Here is a 17,755-nt window from a genome sequence, read left to right as displayed (position 1 = left end):
TTCTCCAGAAAATGTCACAAATGCCAGATTTATGGAGATAAGCTCCACACCCCTCCTCATCCATTGCACGTAATGACTGCTCCATGGCCATTCTCTATGTGGGGCATGGATGTCATTGGGAAAATTTCACCCAAAGCTTCTAATGGCAATCGTTTTATATTCGTGGCAATAGACTACTTCACTAAGTGGGTAGAATAGGCCTCCTATGCAAATGTCACTCAGTCAACAGTTTGCAAGTTCCTGAAGAGAGAAATTATTTGTCGGTATGGGCTACCAGAAAGGATCATCACCGATAATGCCTTGAATTTAAACAATAAGATGATGGAGTCAGTATGTAAATAGTTCCAGATTAAACATCATAATTCCACCACTTATCGCCCAAAGATGAATGGAGCGGTAGAGGCAGCCAATAAGAACATCAAGAGGCTCATACAGAAAATGACTAAGACTTATAGAGACTGGCATGAGAAGCTACCATTCGCTCTGTTTGCTTATCGAACTTCAGTAAGGACGTCCACTGGGGCAACTCCATTTTCTTTAGTTTATGGGATGGAGGTTGTGTTACCCATCGAGGTTGAGATTCCGTCACTACGAGTGCTGTCAGAGGTTAAGCTAGATGAAGCAAAATGGGTACAAACCAGGTATGATCAGTTAAACCTGATTGAGGAAAAAATATTAAAAGCCATATGTCATGGGCAAATGTACCAGAAACGTATGATAAGAGCACATAATAAAAAGGTTCATCCACGAGAGTTTCAAGAAGGAGACTTGGTGCTAAAAAAGATTTTGTCAATTCAGAAAGACTTTCGAGGAAAATGGATGCCAAATTGGGAAGGACCTTATGTGGTAAAGAAGGCATTTTCCGGAGGAGCTTTGATCCTGACTGAGATGGATGGACCAAAGTTACATAACCCTGTGAGTGCTGATGTAATCAAGAAGTATTTCGCCTGAAAAAAAAATGAAAAAGACTAAAAAATGAAAAAAAAAATAAAAGGAGGGTTCAAGATGAAAACTCGTAAAGGACGTCTTGTAACCAGAGGTCTCAGGTTGAAAACCCGTAAAGGGCGACTTGAGAATTGTGTAAATTCAGAATTCGTGCATGGTGGAGCTAAATTAGTTGGGTAACAAGAAAGTAAACAAGACTCAAACACTGGCTTATGGAATTCAACAGTCGAAAATTTGGCAGTATTGGGGGAACTTCACACCCTTACGCATTACCATAATCCTCAAGATCTCCTTGACAGAAGCTACACTCAGGTCCTCTTACGGCGTGCTAGATCAAAAGCATTCATTCTATTGATGTTTGATGACGCCTACTGTATTTTCTTTTAATTATTCCTTTTAAAAGTTTGTCATGTATTCACTCAAAAATCTCTTTATTTATAAATAAAAAGATGTTTTTAACCGCATTGTAAATATCCTGATTAAAAATAAAAACATGTATATTAGCTCGAAAAAAATGAGATCATTGTGCATTATTGTACAAAAAGTTTTGGAAAATACAGATATTCTGAAGCCGAAAATGGTTTTAGCATAAGGCTTGTGCAATGTTAGACCATAAGAAGTTAAACCCTTGGGATATACGTGAATGCTTAACAATTGGGGATAACCTAAGAGGTTTTGTCACTAATTAAATAGTGGGTCATGAGAAGCACATGGGTTCAAAGAGTAAAGAGAATCAGAGTCAGGCTCAACCAAAGAATGCCCAACCAGGGTTTTCGATCGAGATAAACTGCTGTTGATTTTTCGTGCCCAAATCAGTCTGAAGTACAAGGCCATTAACAAAATAAAATTCTCGTTTGAAAAGAAAATACCCTTAAAATAACTACATCATTGCATACATTTTACGCATAAACAGGATCATGACATAAAATGCATAAAAATAAGTGCTTGCGGGTTCTCTTAAAAGAAAGGGCAATGATGTAAAGACCCAATAAAGAAATAACCAATTAGAATTTCCATGTTTGGTTGTGACAAAACAAGCTTCCGCAAGAGAAATCTCTTCCAAAACTTATCTTCCCAAGACTTTCAGGTATGATGTTTTCGAATCCTCAAACACATATTAACAAAGGTTAATGTTTAATTTTCAGGTTCGATCCCGATTCAATGGATCAACTCCCCCATATCTGATATTTCCTTCAGAGTAAGTAGAACATGTCTCTCTTCTCCAAGATTTGATATTCCCTTCAGAGTAAGTGGAACAAGTCTGCCAGATCTGATATTCCCTTCAAAGTGAGCGAAACAGATCTCTCTTCTCAAAGATTTGATATTCCCTTCAGAGTAAGTGGAACAAATCTCTCTTCTCCAAGATCTGATATTTCCTTCAGAGTAAGCAGAACAGATCATTCTCTTTCAAGATTTGATATTCCCTAAGTGACAGTGGAACAAGTCTACAATGATTCAATCTTCCCTGAGTGACAGCGGAATGGATCAACTCATCCAGATCTGATATTCCCTTCAGAAGAAGCAAAACAGATCCCTATTTTTCAAGATTTTATATTCCCTGAGTGACATTGGAACAAGTCTACCCTGATCCAATCTTCCCTGAAGAACAGTGAAATGGATCAACATCCTCAGATCTAATATTCCCTAAATGACAGCGGAACAGATTCCTCATCATATTTCAAACAATGAAGTTGACCAGACAGAAAAACACATTGTCTCTTCGTCTTTGCCCTATTCTCGTTGATACAAAAATATGACAAAGAGGGACAACTGTTGACACTCGTTTTTCTGTTCTAAATATTATTAAATATTATTATTATTATTAATATAATTTTTTTACAAATTACAAATAAAGGACTCATCCCAGCAACCCAGATGCAACATTTCCAAGCCCAATACAAGATCCAGCAGACCATGACTCGGATCCGACCCAAACATGAATTGGCCCAGAGTAACACGTTTGAAGTTAGGGTTTTTAACCTTAAACTAAAACTGTCATTGTCTCCAACAAATGAAACAGTTGCTGCTGCTAGTGACCATCCAAATTCCAACCGGTGCATGAGCCACCGCTGCACGTATGCTTCGGCCGAACCTTCACCGTCGATCATCGAAGTCACCATCGTCATCACCTACGCCATATATCACTCAAGCAACCACAAAATCACCAAATCAGTGCAAAATCAAAAATCCACTAAACCTATTTAAAATTTCAGAAATTAGGTATCCTTACCTAATATACCATTATTTGTATGTAGTGGAATATCCATTAAACAACTAAGTTTCACTATAAAAGCATAGAAACAGATTCGAACAAAAGGAGGGGGCATTCGGATTTGAAAAGAAAAAACAGGGGTTTCTACTACTGATCTTTAATTTTCTGTTTTGAAAGCATTGTAACGGGGAGTTACACTTCCAAAATCAGAAAGCAAGAGAAGGCAATAATTTTTTTTGAGGTATTTCGTGTTTTTTTTCTGATTTCCAATATGTTAAGTGAATGTATGTGTGCATGTATTTGTTTTTTTAAACAAGTAATAAAAACAGCAATGAAATAAAAAAATTTCTAACAGCCTATGAGTAGAAAACCCAGCTAAACCAAAAAAATAACAAAATAAATAGGAAAGAGGGGTCGATCGGGTTTATCTTTGGCTTATAGAGGAGTAAATGTCTTCAAATTCTGTCTGTGTCATAAGAAGTCTCGGTGTTTGATTTAGAAGTTAGGGTTCTTGCATGGTGGTTATTTAGATCACGGTTTAGAGTAGAAGTGAGGTCTTGAGAGATTAAAAAAAGGATCAGAATACTGAGTATCAATTTTAAGGTGTTGAAACCTTTTCAAAGGTTTTTTTTAACAACAATAATTTAATTTTTTTTACTTGGGTTCGAACTAAAGAGGGGAATTTTTTTTTACCTGGTATTTGGTCTCTTCATCGTCGTAGTGTGGCCCCGATGATTGAACGGCGGTCGAGTTCAGGGGTTGAGAGTGGCGTCGTGTGTGTGTGTAAGAATGAAAGTGAAGGAGAGAATGAAAGAGATGGTACAAGCGGCGCAGGTGTTTTACACATATAAATTAGGGCAATTTTCATTCAAAATAATATATATATATTAAATTTTTTTTTTTTGAAAATAATATATTAAATATTTAAAACTACAACGTATGGGTGTGTTAGGGAAATACTCAATTCATGCATGGGTTATCACTTGGAAGAACCATTCAAATTTCATGTTTCATGCGTTTTGGTCCCTAAATCAAATGTTTCCTTATTTTCAATTTTGCATCTTTATTTTATGCATTTTTAATTTCGGTCCCTAATGTTATGTTATTTAATTTTTGTTACTTTAGACATTAAACTCTAAATTTTGCATGTTACTTGTCAGTCCTATGTATAATTAGAGGTTTATTTCAATTTCTGTACATGAAATGTAATATTTGATATTTATGTCTCAATATATGTCGAATTATAATTTTAACTTTGATTTGATTTTAAATTATTTTTATTATAATTATTACAAGATATAAAGTTGATTAATTAAATTTCTTGTGATCAATTATGATTTTATTAAGTTAATAGTAATTAATTAGTTTATTTCCTATATATATATGTATTAATTAATTGATATAAATTTTTCTTTTCTTTATTTATTAACATCATGAACATTATTTTTAAAATCATTAGAATATATGTTTTTACTTAAACTCTAAACTTTATTAGTTTTAACCTTGTTAATGTTATTCTCTTTATTTACAGTTTGTTTTGATTTGTTTATTTTATTGAGTATATATCTTAATTACTTTTAATATTTTTATTCTTTTATTTTAATCCTTGATAGATCATTTTTAGTCCATAACCTCTTAATTATTCGAATATTAAAATTAATTCAGGATAAAAATAGAGCCTCCATTTTAGCTTAGATTAAAAACTAGTCTTTTAATTTAGGGGATAATTTGAGTTGGCCCTCGCGTAAACGCTCGAAGAACCATCTCAGTTATTCGATTCATTAATTAATTAAAATCGAATACGATTAATATTAGAGCTTACATTTTTTAGATTTGAGCTCTTAGGTTCCTTAATTTTCATAATTTGACACTTTAAGTTAGAAAATGCCTTAATTTACTTTTAGTTTAATTAGGACAAATAAAATGTTGTTTGATTGCATTGTTTTTTTTTTCTTCTACAAATCTAAGGCACTGTTCACTTATTAAGGAATTAATAGTATATCTCCCGCGATCGTGCTCAGGGGGTGACTACTGGTAATTCCTTGAATAAGTCAACATCCTGTTCAAAACCACATCATGTTTTATAAAAATGAGGCAATATTCAGTTATTAGGCACAATAGTTGATCTCCCGCATTTATGCTCGGGGGCGAATGCTATTGGTCTTGATAAACGAATACCCTTTTCAACTTTGCATCCTTAATGATTTTTAAATTAAATAAAGATTGAACTCAAAGTTTCCGATTTTAAATAAAAGGTAATTAACTAGGTACCAATAATTGGGCGCTTATGGGGGCTAATCCATCCTCATGCGTAACTGACTCCCGAACCTGATTTATGGATTTTTGTAAACCCTAAAACTCAGTATTTTGATAAAAATAAAATATTTTATTAAAATCACCCGGTTTTTACGGTGTTCCAATCGCACCTCAAATGATTGGTGGCGACTCCTCACATTTCGAAATGATTTTCAAAGAAAAAACCTCGAGTCAGTATCGGTTTTTTTTCCTCCGGGTGAAAAACGGTTACGACATAAATAAATACAAACGAATATTACAACCCAAAATTTAATGGTCAAAAAGAAAATATTTAAAATTACATGGACCAAAATGAGAAAAATAGCAACTTAAAGGACTAAAATGGCACAAATAGAAATTTAAAGGGCTAAAACAGTAAAAACCAAAACTTAAAGGTTTAAAATGGTATTAAAAGAAACTAAAAGGGCTAAACATTAATTACAAAATAAACCAGAGCCCAGATCGAAAATATTAAATAATATAGGAACCAAAAATTTAAATAACCCCCTAAATATAATTTAGGACTAAAAATGAAATAAACAGAAACATAAAGGGTTGAACCAGAATTAAACACAATGCCAACAATGACTAAAATGAAATATTTACAAATGTCATGTCTAAATTCGAATATTAACAAAAATAACACAACATATAATAATAGGACCATAATATAAATAATGAAATATAAATGCTCAAAATCAAAGAAAGTAGAACTTCATTACATGGCTTCAATATGATATTACAAAGCATGAGGGACCTAAAGTGTGGTTAACCCACAAGCTAAAATACAAACCGGTCCCCCTCGAAACTATGTCGTTTCATGGGGATATATAACCCTTAGCCCAAAGTATTCTCTTCTCACTTTTCTCATTTGTTTCATTTCACAAAAACCAGAAAAGAGAGAAATTGAGGGATTCTCTCAACTTCCTCATCGGGGAGAGAAAAGCCACTGCTCGTCGGTGGTGCCCCACGACAGAGCACGGTGGCCCACGGTGGCTGGAGTGAGCAAAACACTCCCCGAATGCTCCTCTTGTCACCCCCAACATATATCCTAGCCCCACCCGACCTAAAACCTCTCTTAGAGCCCTAGATCTAGGAAAAATGAGGCCCTTTACCTTCAGTGATATGGTTCCTCGAACTCCAGTGAGACCACAACTACAAGACCCGGGTGCAAGGTGAGTTTTCTGCGTTCTTACTTCTCGGTTTGTTTGTTTTTCTCAAAAGGTTTTCCTTAGTTTTTTCCTTTTCGAAAGTTTCTCTCTATTTTCTCTCCCTCTGTATTTTTCTTCCCCCCACCAAATCGTTTCCTCTCCTTTTTCTTCTCTTTCTTTCTTTCTTTGTTTATATCCAGCTTTTGTGATTGATGAGTTTTGCTGCCCAAGACAGAGGCTAACTGTACTTTAGGATATCATTTTGATTTCCTTTTGATTTTTCCTTATATTTTTCTCTGTTTCCTGACTGAAAAGATGGATGATGGATGCATGTTACTGTTCGGTGCAGGTTTGTCGATGGCGGAGAGAAAAGGCTTGACTTGAGCGACTCATCGGTTGGGAATTTGAAGAGTCATTAGAGGTTGCGATGGTTGGCTTTAGCTGATGGCATTTAGGGTTTCAAAACCCTAAGTGCACTGGGCCGATTCATGTCAGAATCTGATGGGCTTCGGGTTGAATGCATGAACCGGGTTGGACCAGCTGCTGGCTTTGGGTTGTTGGACTGCTTGTACTGGGCTCTCGGGTTTGGGCTTAAACTTGTAAATGGGTTAGGCTTTTAGGGTTTGTATCTGTTGGGCTCAGGTTTAAGCCTGCAAAAATATGTAATAGATGTTAACATAATAATAATAATAATAATAATAATAATAATAGATAAAATATAAAATAAAAAGACTCAAACAAAAACAGGTGTCTACATGTGGATGGTAGTGAAGTTGACTCAGACTCACCTCGCTTGTCATTGCTCGATGAAAATGGCGAAAACAAGGGTATGGATCTTTGAAGAGGAGATTTGTTAAGAAGCCCAAGAGAGTTGATTCCCTTGATGTTGAAGCCATGGCCATTGCCGATGCTCATGCTCACCAAACTAAGGTTAATTAATTTCATTATTGCTTATAACGTCTTTTTTTTCTTTTGCTCTTCAAAGTATGAGCTTTTCAGGTTTTGCTGCACCAATATCACATTGCTATCTTTAATCATTGCTTAGAATATTGTGAAATTGGTATAAAGTTCATTGCTTGGGATGACTATTTACCAATTTCTTATATTTACCCTTTAAAGTTGAAAATTAATCACTAATGAAGTTTAGCATCTAACAAAGAAAATGAATGACTTTAGCAAGTGCTGTGATTGAAGGGTCTTCTCTGTTTTTTCTGTTATATTCATTTGGCCCAGCTTGACTCAGTTATGACTCTTGCATGTACTTTTACCATTGAAAGTGAACCTTATCTTGTCTTCAATAACTCCAAAGAATTGTTTTATCAACAAGCTTTAACTATACCCTCTTACCAAAATGTGATGCTTTATTTAAACAGGAGCTTTCGACTTGGCGCACTCTTGCATTGGCATTTCAAACACTTGGGGTTGTGTACGGTGACATAGGCACAAGTCCTTTATACGTTTTCAGCGATGTCTTCAGCAAAGTAAAAATTGAATCAGAGGTGGATATCTTGGGGGCTTTATCACTTGTGATGTACACAATAGCCCTAATTCCCTTGGTGAAATATGTGTTTGTAGTGCTTAAAGCCAATGATAATGGGGAGGGTAAGGGATTTCTGTAGCAATACTCTTAGTCTCCTTACCTTTTACTGGATATTTTGAAGATGATTTACATGTTAACATATAAATTAATGCGGATGTAGGGGGGCCGTTTGCGCTCTACTCACTGATTTGCAGATATGTGAAGGTCAACATGCTGCCGAATCGTCAGCCAGCAGATGAACACATATCGAGTTTTATGCTCAAACTGCCTACTCCTCAATTAGAAAGGGCTTTTAGCATAAAAGAGACTTTGGAAAGGAGATCATCCTTGAATACCATCCTGTAGCTGTTGGTTTTGATAGGGACTTCCTTGGTCATAGGAGATGGTATTCCGACCCTGCAATATCAGGTAGATAGGTTTGTACTAATCTTGCATTGAAGTTAACGAATTCAGGTTTTAAGCAAATACTATTTCGACTCCTGCCTACAATTTGTTTATGAATAGATGAATGGCATTAGAGGCTTTGAACCTGACTGTTGGATATTTTGTGTTGCAGTTATGTCTGCTGTAAGTGGTCTTCAGGGTGCCATTGAAGGTTTTGATACAAGTGGGTACTTTTCATTTGGTTTTGTTTCATACCAAATATTTACAGTTCATTAACTGCCATCTTCTTTAGAAGAACTGAAAGAGGTGAAGTATTTATAGTAGAGGAGCCTCGAGTTTGATTACTAAATAGCTGTTCTACTGGGCTGGCTGAATATGCAGTATCATATGAGGCAGTTCTTAACTAATAAATAAAGTTTCAAGCATTAACCAGTAAACTAATTTGTTTTTTCATCATCAACTGTTATTATTTTTTCTTCATTTATCTATATTTTCACAGCTATGGTGGTGCTCGTTTCGATTGTAATCCTGGTGGCATTGTTCAGCATACAGCAGTTCGGAACCAGCAAAGTTGGTTTTGTAGACACTCAAATTCGTCCTCTAATGTTATGTTATATATATATATATTATCATATTATAATATATATATATATATATATAATTTATTTATTTGGGTACATGTCCAATAAAAGACCAAACAATGACCCAAGTACAAGTAGTAACCCATTACACGCCCCAGGCCCAAACCGGTTCAAGACCCATTGAAGCTAGGGTTTCCAGAACCCTAGCCAGCTTCTCTCCAGTGCCGTTCTCCCCTTCAACGAGAGATCCCCACAGCCGCACGCCTCTCAATAGCACCAGATTTCTCGGCAACCACCAACGGCACGCAAGAATTTCGCAAGCAATCCAACAAACAACAAGCATTAGTGTTATATTCGGAGTTAAACTCCTAAGAATAGGATTTTTTTGGTTTCTATAAATTCTTGTAATAGCACACAAGAGATATACGAAATACCAAGCAAAAAATTACAAGCAACTCGTAGCCATTTTTCGAAGCATTTATATTTCGAAAGGTAAAGTTCGTACTTTCGCATGTTATTTTTCCTTACTCTTGCTGTGTTTTGATTCGAAGGGAAACCGAGAGAAGTGTTTTTGGCCAATGAACGGGGGTGTTTTCGAGATCTATTTTTGTAGATCTAGCCCCGAGGCTTGTGTTTTTTTGAAAAACTATTCGGATTTTTATAAACGGGTCGTGTGGATCCGTGTGTTTTGCCTCTACAGTGGGTTAATGCCCATTTCGGTCCCCCTGATTTTAAATACACACAAATTCGTTTTTTCTTCAATTGACTTTTAATTTCGACCCTTAATTCATTTTTTGTTTTAATTTAACCCTTATTATTTATATATATATATATATATATATAAATATAATTATATTTTATTTATTTATTATAGTTCTCTTTTTTTCATTTTTTTTGTGTTATATTATATTATTTTCCTATTATATATATATATATATTATATTATTTTTTTATATATGTTTACTTATTTACTATTTTTTACTATATTTTCCTAACATTATATATATATATTCTTACTTCATTTTATTTTATATTTCTATAATTACTATTTTTTTAGTTAATATTATATGTATATTTATTTTTCATTTATTTATTATTATTATTACTATTTAGTATTTTATTATATTATACATACATTTTTATATTTTTATATATATATATTTTATTATTTTATTTATACTATTTATTTATTTTAATTATATTTTTAGTTTCTTTGCTCTTATTATTATTTTTCTTTTTTAAAAAAACACTTTACCTTTTTTATTCTTTTTGTATATATATTTTATCTTCATTTATTTTATTTTATTCAATTTCATTTTATTTATTTTTTTTCATCCAATTATTTTATGTTTATTATTATTGGTTTCATTTATTTCCTTGATTTACTCTTTAGTTTTGTTACTTTCTTTTATTATTATTATTATTTTCTTTTAACATCTTATTTTTTAAGGGTATTTCCGTAAACTCATTAAGGGTAAGTAATTCTGATCAAATTTCACCCTCCACACTGGGGGGCAAGGTGGAGAAGATCTGCTCGCATGAGTGAAGACATTGATTCAGATGAGATACCGAAAGGTGAACCAAACGCCAAGTGCGAAGATTCAATCAGAACAAAAAGGGCAAAAAGAAAAAAAAGAAAAAAAGGAAAAAACAAAAGAACAAAAGAACAAAAAGAAAGAACAAAAATTGAAAGAAAAAGGGACAAAAAGCACATGCAAAGATTCCCTAAAGACAAATGGCACATCAAGCTTCAAACTATGAGATTGATCAAGCACAATCATTCTCGAATCTCTAAATCACTTCACTCGAAGATCATGGAACATCTAGAGAAAATCCAGAGAAACACATATGAGCAGATCCAAATTAAGCAATACAGGATTGAAGGCATCAGAATGAATTGATCATTGGTTCAATACCCTGAAACACTTGTTTGGGCCTATTTATCCTTTTCTTTTATAACCACGAACCCTGTCCTACATTGCGTGCCTTAAAAGTCCCTTCTAATTATACGTGGATTTCTAAACATAAGAGACTATCTTCAGATTTCATCCTGTCCATCAGGACTAATCGTTATTTGCAAAAAACAGTGTAATTAATGCATGATAGAGAAAAATAACAAAGGGGGTTCAAGACGTAAATTCCGAATGACGTCTTAAAACCAAAGGAGGTTTCGAGCTGAAAACCTGAAAAGGCGGCTCGAATATAAAAATTGTGCAACTGAGGCGATCACACAAATTCCTTGATAAGGCATCACACAATCCGAGCGTGACCATGAAAGCTGGGAGTCGGAGAACACTTCCAGTAGAGGAGCATACAAGCTACCCTATCAAACCTTTGAGCATCAAATAAACAAAATGCCAAACCTTTGACCAAACAGAATAACCTGAGACTTTTTATCCTTTCATTACTTAACCATTTCCCAAAGATAGCTTTGATCTTGGCACTTATCAAATAGCTATAATTTACTGAAGGATTAACATTGTAATTAAATCTTTGATATCCAATGAACTCTAGTTTTATGATTCGTCTCAATTGTAAAACCGTGAAAGGGGCAATATTTTCAAAACTTTTGATTAAACATCTTTCAAAACTCTTTTTTTATATTTTCAGAACTTTGAAAATAAAAGAAAAAGAAACATTTTTTTTCAAACAAGACAGTCTCTCTAGAGTAGATCTTGGTAAATGACATGTGACTCTTAGACACAAAACTCATGCTCAGAATCAATGCTGAAGCAAGAAATGAGGAATATTTGGGGCATCTTTGAAGATTCAACATCAAACATTGGGGCATTTTTGGATATTGGGGCATTATTTGGGGATTCAACATCCTAATACAAATTATCAGACCTTTTTCAGGAGATAAAATATAACCAATTCATGTTACATGCATCTTATGCATACATTTTAGAGCATCATATTTATCATTTTTTCCACATACATGATTTTTGCAACTTTTAGAGTCAAGTTTCGACTTCAAGACGAAGGATACTCAATTCAAAAACACCTTTAAAGATTGATATTGGTTGCTTAACTCAGCAGCAAGAAGTTTTTTTTGGAACTCCATTTTGTCTCTCTTGAGACAATTTCACTTGAAGCGACACAATTAGCTTGAGAGTAGATTTCAACTTTACGATGAATGATATCTAGCTCGAAGCCAAACATCACAATAAAAGGGGTCATCCACGGTTTCAACTTCACGGCGAAGGGAATCGTATCCACCCGCAACATACAATACTTGGATTTCAACTTCACAACGAAGGATATTCAAGTCAAGGTTCAACTTCACGACGAAGGGGCCATCCACGATTTCAAATCCACAACGGAGGATATCGTACCCATACATCTGCGATTTCAACTCCACGACAGAGGATATCGTGCCACTCAAGACAACACAAGTTTAACTTCACAATGAAGGGACAGTTGGTTCTCAACAAATAATTTCCCAATTTCAGAGCCAATTTCAACTTCACAGCGAAGGATATTGGACTCGAGACAACACAAGTTCAACTTCACAACGAAGGGACGACTGGTTGTCAACAAACAATTTCCCAGTTTCAGAGTCAATTTCAACTTCATGGTGGAGGATATTGGACTTGGAACAAAGCAACCTACATTGGATTTCAACTTCACTATGAAGGATATCCAGTCTCAGGCTCAACTTCACGACGAAGGGGCCACCCGCGGTTTCAATTTCACGGAGAAGGGAATCGTGCATACAAGCAGCATCCATCTTTAGATTGGATTTCAACTTCACGACGAAGGATATTCAACTCAAAGAAGAAGTGTCTGTCAACAAATTTTCCAGTTTCAGAGTCAATTTCAACTTCACGGCGGAAGATATTGGCCTCGAAACAAAGCAACCTACATTGAATTTCAACTTCACTATGAAGGATATCCAGTCTCAGGCTCAACTTCACGACGAAGGGGCCACCCGCGGTTTCAACTTCACGGCGAAGGGAATCGTGCATACAAGCAGCATCCATCTTTAGATTGGATTTCAATTTCATGACGAAAGATATTCAACTCAAAGAATGAGTGCATGTCAACAAAACTTTCCAGTTTCAGAGTCAATTTCAACTTCACGGCGAGAGATATTGGCCTCGAAACAGCACAACTTACATTGGATTTCAACTTCACAACGAAGGATATCCAATACCCATGCTCAACTTCACGACGAAGGGGCCCTATACGATTCCAACTTCACAAACAGATTGACCCAACTTCAACGACGAAGGAGTCATATGTAACACAACAACACCAAAGTCTTCAGGTCAAGTTTCATCTTCACGACGAAGTATCTTGAGCTAGAAGACAGTCCAGGAACTGCTGGTCAAAGTTTCGAGTTTGATTTCAACTTCACGACGAAGGATTTCGTGCTCAGAAATTTCCAGTTCCGGCTCGACCTCACGACGAGGGAGTTATTTCATATTTCAGTTCAAATTAACAAATCAGTCTTCATATCGGATTTCAACTCTGTGACAGAGGATATTCGATATGGACGAAATTTGTGTTTGTAATCTTTGCTCTATTTTCATTACACGATAATGAGCAAAGAGGAGCAGCTGTAGACACTCAAATTCGTCCTCTAATGTTATGTTATATATATATATATTATCATATTATAATATATATATATATATACATGTCCAATAAAAGACCAAACAATGGCCCAAGTACAAGCAGTAACCCATTACACGCCCCAGGCCCAAACCGGTTCAAGACCCATTAAAGCTAGGGTTTCCAGAACCCTAGTCAGCTTCTCTCCAGTGCCGTTCTCCCCTTCAACGAGAGATCCCCACAGCCGCACGCCTCTCAATAGCACCAGATTTCTCGGTAACCACCAACGGCACGCAAGAATTTCGCAAACAATCCAACAAACAACAAGCATTAGTGTTATATTCGGAGTTAAACTCCTAAGAATAGGATTTTTTTTGGTTTCTATAAATTCTTGTAATAGCACACAAGAGATATACGAAATACCAAGCAAAAAATTACAAGCAACTCGTAGCCATTTTTCGAAGCATTTATATTTTGAAAGGTAAAGTTCATACTTTCGCATGTTATTTTTCCTTACTCTTGCTGTGTTTTGATTCGAAAGAAAACCGAGAGAAGTGTTTTTGGCCAATGAACGGGGGCGTTTTCGAGATCTATTTTTGTAGATCTAGCCCCGAGGCTTGTGTTTTTTTGAAAAACTATTCGGATTTTTATAAACGGGTCGTGTGGATCCGTGTGTTTTGCCTCTATAGTGGGTTAATGCCCATTTCGGTTCCCCTGATTTTAAATACACGCAGATTCGTTTTTTTCTTCAATTGACTTTTAATTTCGACCCCTAATTCATTTTTTGTTTTAATTTAACCCTTATTATATATATATATATATTTAATTATATTTTATTTATTTATTATAGTTCTCTTTTTTTTTCATTTTTTGCGTTATATTATATTATTTTCCTATTATATATATATATATATTATATTATTATTTTTTATTTATGTTTACTTATTTACTATTTTTTTACTATATTTTCCTAACGTTATATATATATATATTCTTACTTCATTTTATTTTATATTTCTATGATTACTATTTTTTAGTTAATATTATATGTATATTTATTTTTCATTTATTTATTATTATTATTATTACTATTTAGTATTTTATTATATTATACATACATTTATTTTATTTATACTATTTATTTATTTTCATTATATTTTTAGTTTCTTTGCTCTTATTATTATTTTTCTTTTTTAAAAAAAACACTTTACCTTTTTTATTCTTTTTGTATATATATTTTATCTTCATTTATTTTATTTTATTCAATTTCATTTTTTTTTCATCCAATTATTCTATGTTTATTATTATTGGTTTCATTTATTTCCTTGGTTTACTCTTTAGTTTTGTTACTTTTTTTATTATTATTATTTTCTTTTAACATCTTATTTTTTAAGAGTATTTCCGTAAACTCATTAAGTGTAAGTAATTCGGATCAAATTTTACCTTTTAATTTAACTTGCAATTTTCTTAATCAAAGACAACTGGAAATTACGTAGTACCGAAAGGGCGATTCAAGGGTGCTAATCCTTCCTTGACCGTAACCGACTCCCGAACCCGACACATCTTTGGAAAGACGTAGATCAGGTAAGAAATAGGATATCCGATCAATCCATTTGTTTTAAATAAATGATCAGTGGCGACTCCAATCCACATTTTTCAAATCAAAGCCCAATTCCGGGGCTCAACCGAAAGACGGTTGCGACAGGTTTCATGTTTGCTCCTGCACTTGCTTTGTGGTTCTTCTCTTTGGGTTCAATAGGAATTTACAATCTAGTGAAGTATGATATTGCAGTCATCAGGGCATTCAATCCAGCTTATTTTTTTTTTTTCAAGAACAACAAAGATGCATGGTCCGCTCTCGGAGGCTGTGTCCTGTGCATTACAGGTGCAGTTTGCTTAGCAGACCTTTAGCGTTGAAGCAATGTTTACTGTCATAACAGCCTTGTGTTTTTACGAATAACCGATCATTGAAATTCTCAAATGCCCTCGATCACATGTCGAATCTGTTATACTTTTATAACCTGCAAAAATATAGCTTGAACTTGTCATTAAAATTTTTCATTACAGGAGCTGAAGCAATGTTTGCTGATTTAGGGCATTTCTCTGTGCAATCCATTCAGGTTGGCCCTTCCATTAAATCATCTTTAATAGGAATGAACTTGGCTTTTTCATTAGCTACATGCTTTTTATAATTATTTTGTCTATTTCCCTCCTCAGATTGCCTTCGCCTTTGTAGTGTTTCCCTGTCTTCTCTTTGCATACATGGCCCAGGCCGCGTATCTAATGAAATACCGTGATTCTTCGGGACGAATTTTCTATGATTCTGTTCCAGGTTACAGATGCCGGCATACTCCTTAATCTTATTTCATTTCATTAATTTTTCGAGAATTATATTCAGCTAATTTTTGTTTTTATGATGCTGATTATGAACAAACAGATAGTCTTTTCTGGCCAATTCTTGTGGTAGCTACCATTGCTGCCATGATTGCCAGCCAAGCAATGATATCTGCGACATTTTCATGTGTCAAGCAGGCTATGGCACTCGGTTGCTTCACTAGACTGACACCTCGAGGAAACTGATGGGCCAAATTTATATCCCTTTGATAAATTGGTTTTTGATGATCATGTGTATAGTTGTTGTTTCCATCTTTCGCAGCACTACTGTTATTGCCAATGCATACGGTTAGCGCTACCGATATTGGACTTTCCACTGAAAATTATGATGATTTATGAACAAGGAGCTGATAAAGATAGCAGATTCTACTCTGATCTTTTGATGATCGGTTCTCTGATGACAATCTAATTTTTTTTGCAGGCATAGCCGAAGTTGGTGTTATGTTGGTCACGATGACGTTGGTGACACTCGTAATGCTTCTAATATGGCAGACCAATTTGTTTATCGCTCTGTGTTTTCCTCTTGTATTCGGCTCGATAGAGCTCATTTATCTCTCTGCTGTTCTTTCTAAAGTCTTGGAGGGAGGTTGGCTTCCACTTGTTTTTGCTACTTTCTTTCTCAGCGTCATGTACATTTGGAACTACGGCAGTGTGTTGAAGTACCAGAGTGAGGTCCGAGAGAAAATATCTATGGACTTCATGCATGAACTTGGCTCAACGCTTGGGACTGTGAGAACTCCGGGGATCGGTTTGTTGTATAATGAGCTTGTCCAGTCCAGGATATCCCCTCGATATTTGGGCGGTTTTTAATTAGCCTACTGGCCATCCATTCGATAATCGTGTTCGTTTGCATCAAATATGTTCCTCTTCCCGTGGTCCCCCAGGAGGAGAGATTCCTTTTCCGAAGGGTTTGCCCGAAGGACTACCATATGTTCCGGTGTATCGCTAGATACGGCTACAAAGATATCCGGAAGGAGGATCATCATGTGTTCGAGCAACTTTTGTCTCAAAGTCTCGAGAATTTCTTGCGGAAAGAAGCTGAAGATGTTGCCTTGGAGACCGGTTTGCAAGAAATGGACATCGATAGTGTTTCAGTGAGCTCAAGGGATTATGGAACCAGGGGAATTGTCGATAACGAGGATCTTCGAATCCCATTGATGCAGGACACGAGATCAGAGGCAGCTAACAAAGAAGAAGCTTCACTTGCATTGCCTTCTAGTGTCATGTCGTCGGATATAGACCCGTGTTTAGAATATGAGCTTTCGGCAGTGCGAGAGGCGATTGATTCCGGATTTACGAATTTTCTAGCACATGGAGTCGTGAGAGCCAAAAAGAAGTCATTTTTACTCAAGAATCTCGCCATAAACTGCTTGTATGCATTCCTAAGGAGAAACTGTAGAGCCGGAGCCGCAAATATAAGGGTACGTCACATGAATATCCTGCAAGTGGGTATGACATACATGGTCTGATTATTTTGTCATCCCATCAAAAAGCACCCATTTTTGACGGATTAAGCCAATAATGATAGAATATTTGTACTTCATGAGTGGCTCATTGAAAAAAAAAATTATATTAAAACTCTTCAGATTGCGTGGATGGGAATGCAGATGAGACATTTGTTATCCCCTTTCAGCTTGAATTTGAACATCCAACACAAATCTTAATCAACGCAGCAATGATATAGCAGACATGAATT

The 17,755-nt window shown here is 35.2% G+C and overlaps 1 long non-coding RNA gene and 1 pseudogene across 1 annotated transcript; one reads left to right on the top strand and one right to left on the bottom strand.

Moving 5' to 3' along the window:
- Window positions 1-2,753: 2,753 nt before the first annotated feature.
- LOC120143820 lies at window positions 2,754-3,991 on the bottom strand. Its single transcript, XR_005517976.1, has 2 exons — window positions 3,851-3,991; window positions 2,754-3,089 (listed from the first exon to the last, which is right to left on the bottom strand). It is a non-coding gene; the product is annotated as an uncharacterized LOC120143820 (long non-coding RNA).
- Window positions 3,992-7,091: 3,100 nt separating this feature from the next.
- LOC120143890 lies at window positions 7,092-17,528 on the top strand (annotated as a pseudogene).
- Window positions 17,529-17,755: the final 227 nt, after the last annotated feature.

The sequence above is a fragment of the Hibiscus syriacus genome, unplaced genomic scaffold, assembly GCF_006381635.1.
Source record: "Hibiscus syriacus cultivar Baekdansim isolate YM2019G1 unplaced genomic scaffold, ASM638163v2 tig00110864_pilon, whole genome shotgun sequence".
NCBI classification, from domain to species: domain Eukaryota; kingdom Viridiplantae; phylum Streptophyta; class Magnoliopsida; order Malvales; family Malvaceae; genus Hibiscus; species Hibiscus syriacus.
Note: the sequence above shows the minus strand (reverse complement) of the source record. Positions and strands in the feature narration are given on the sequence as shown.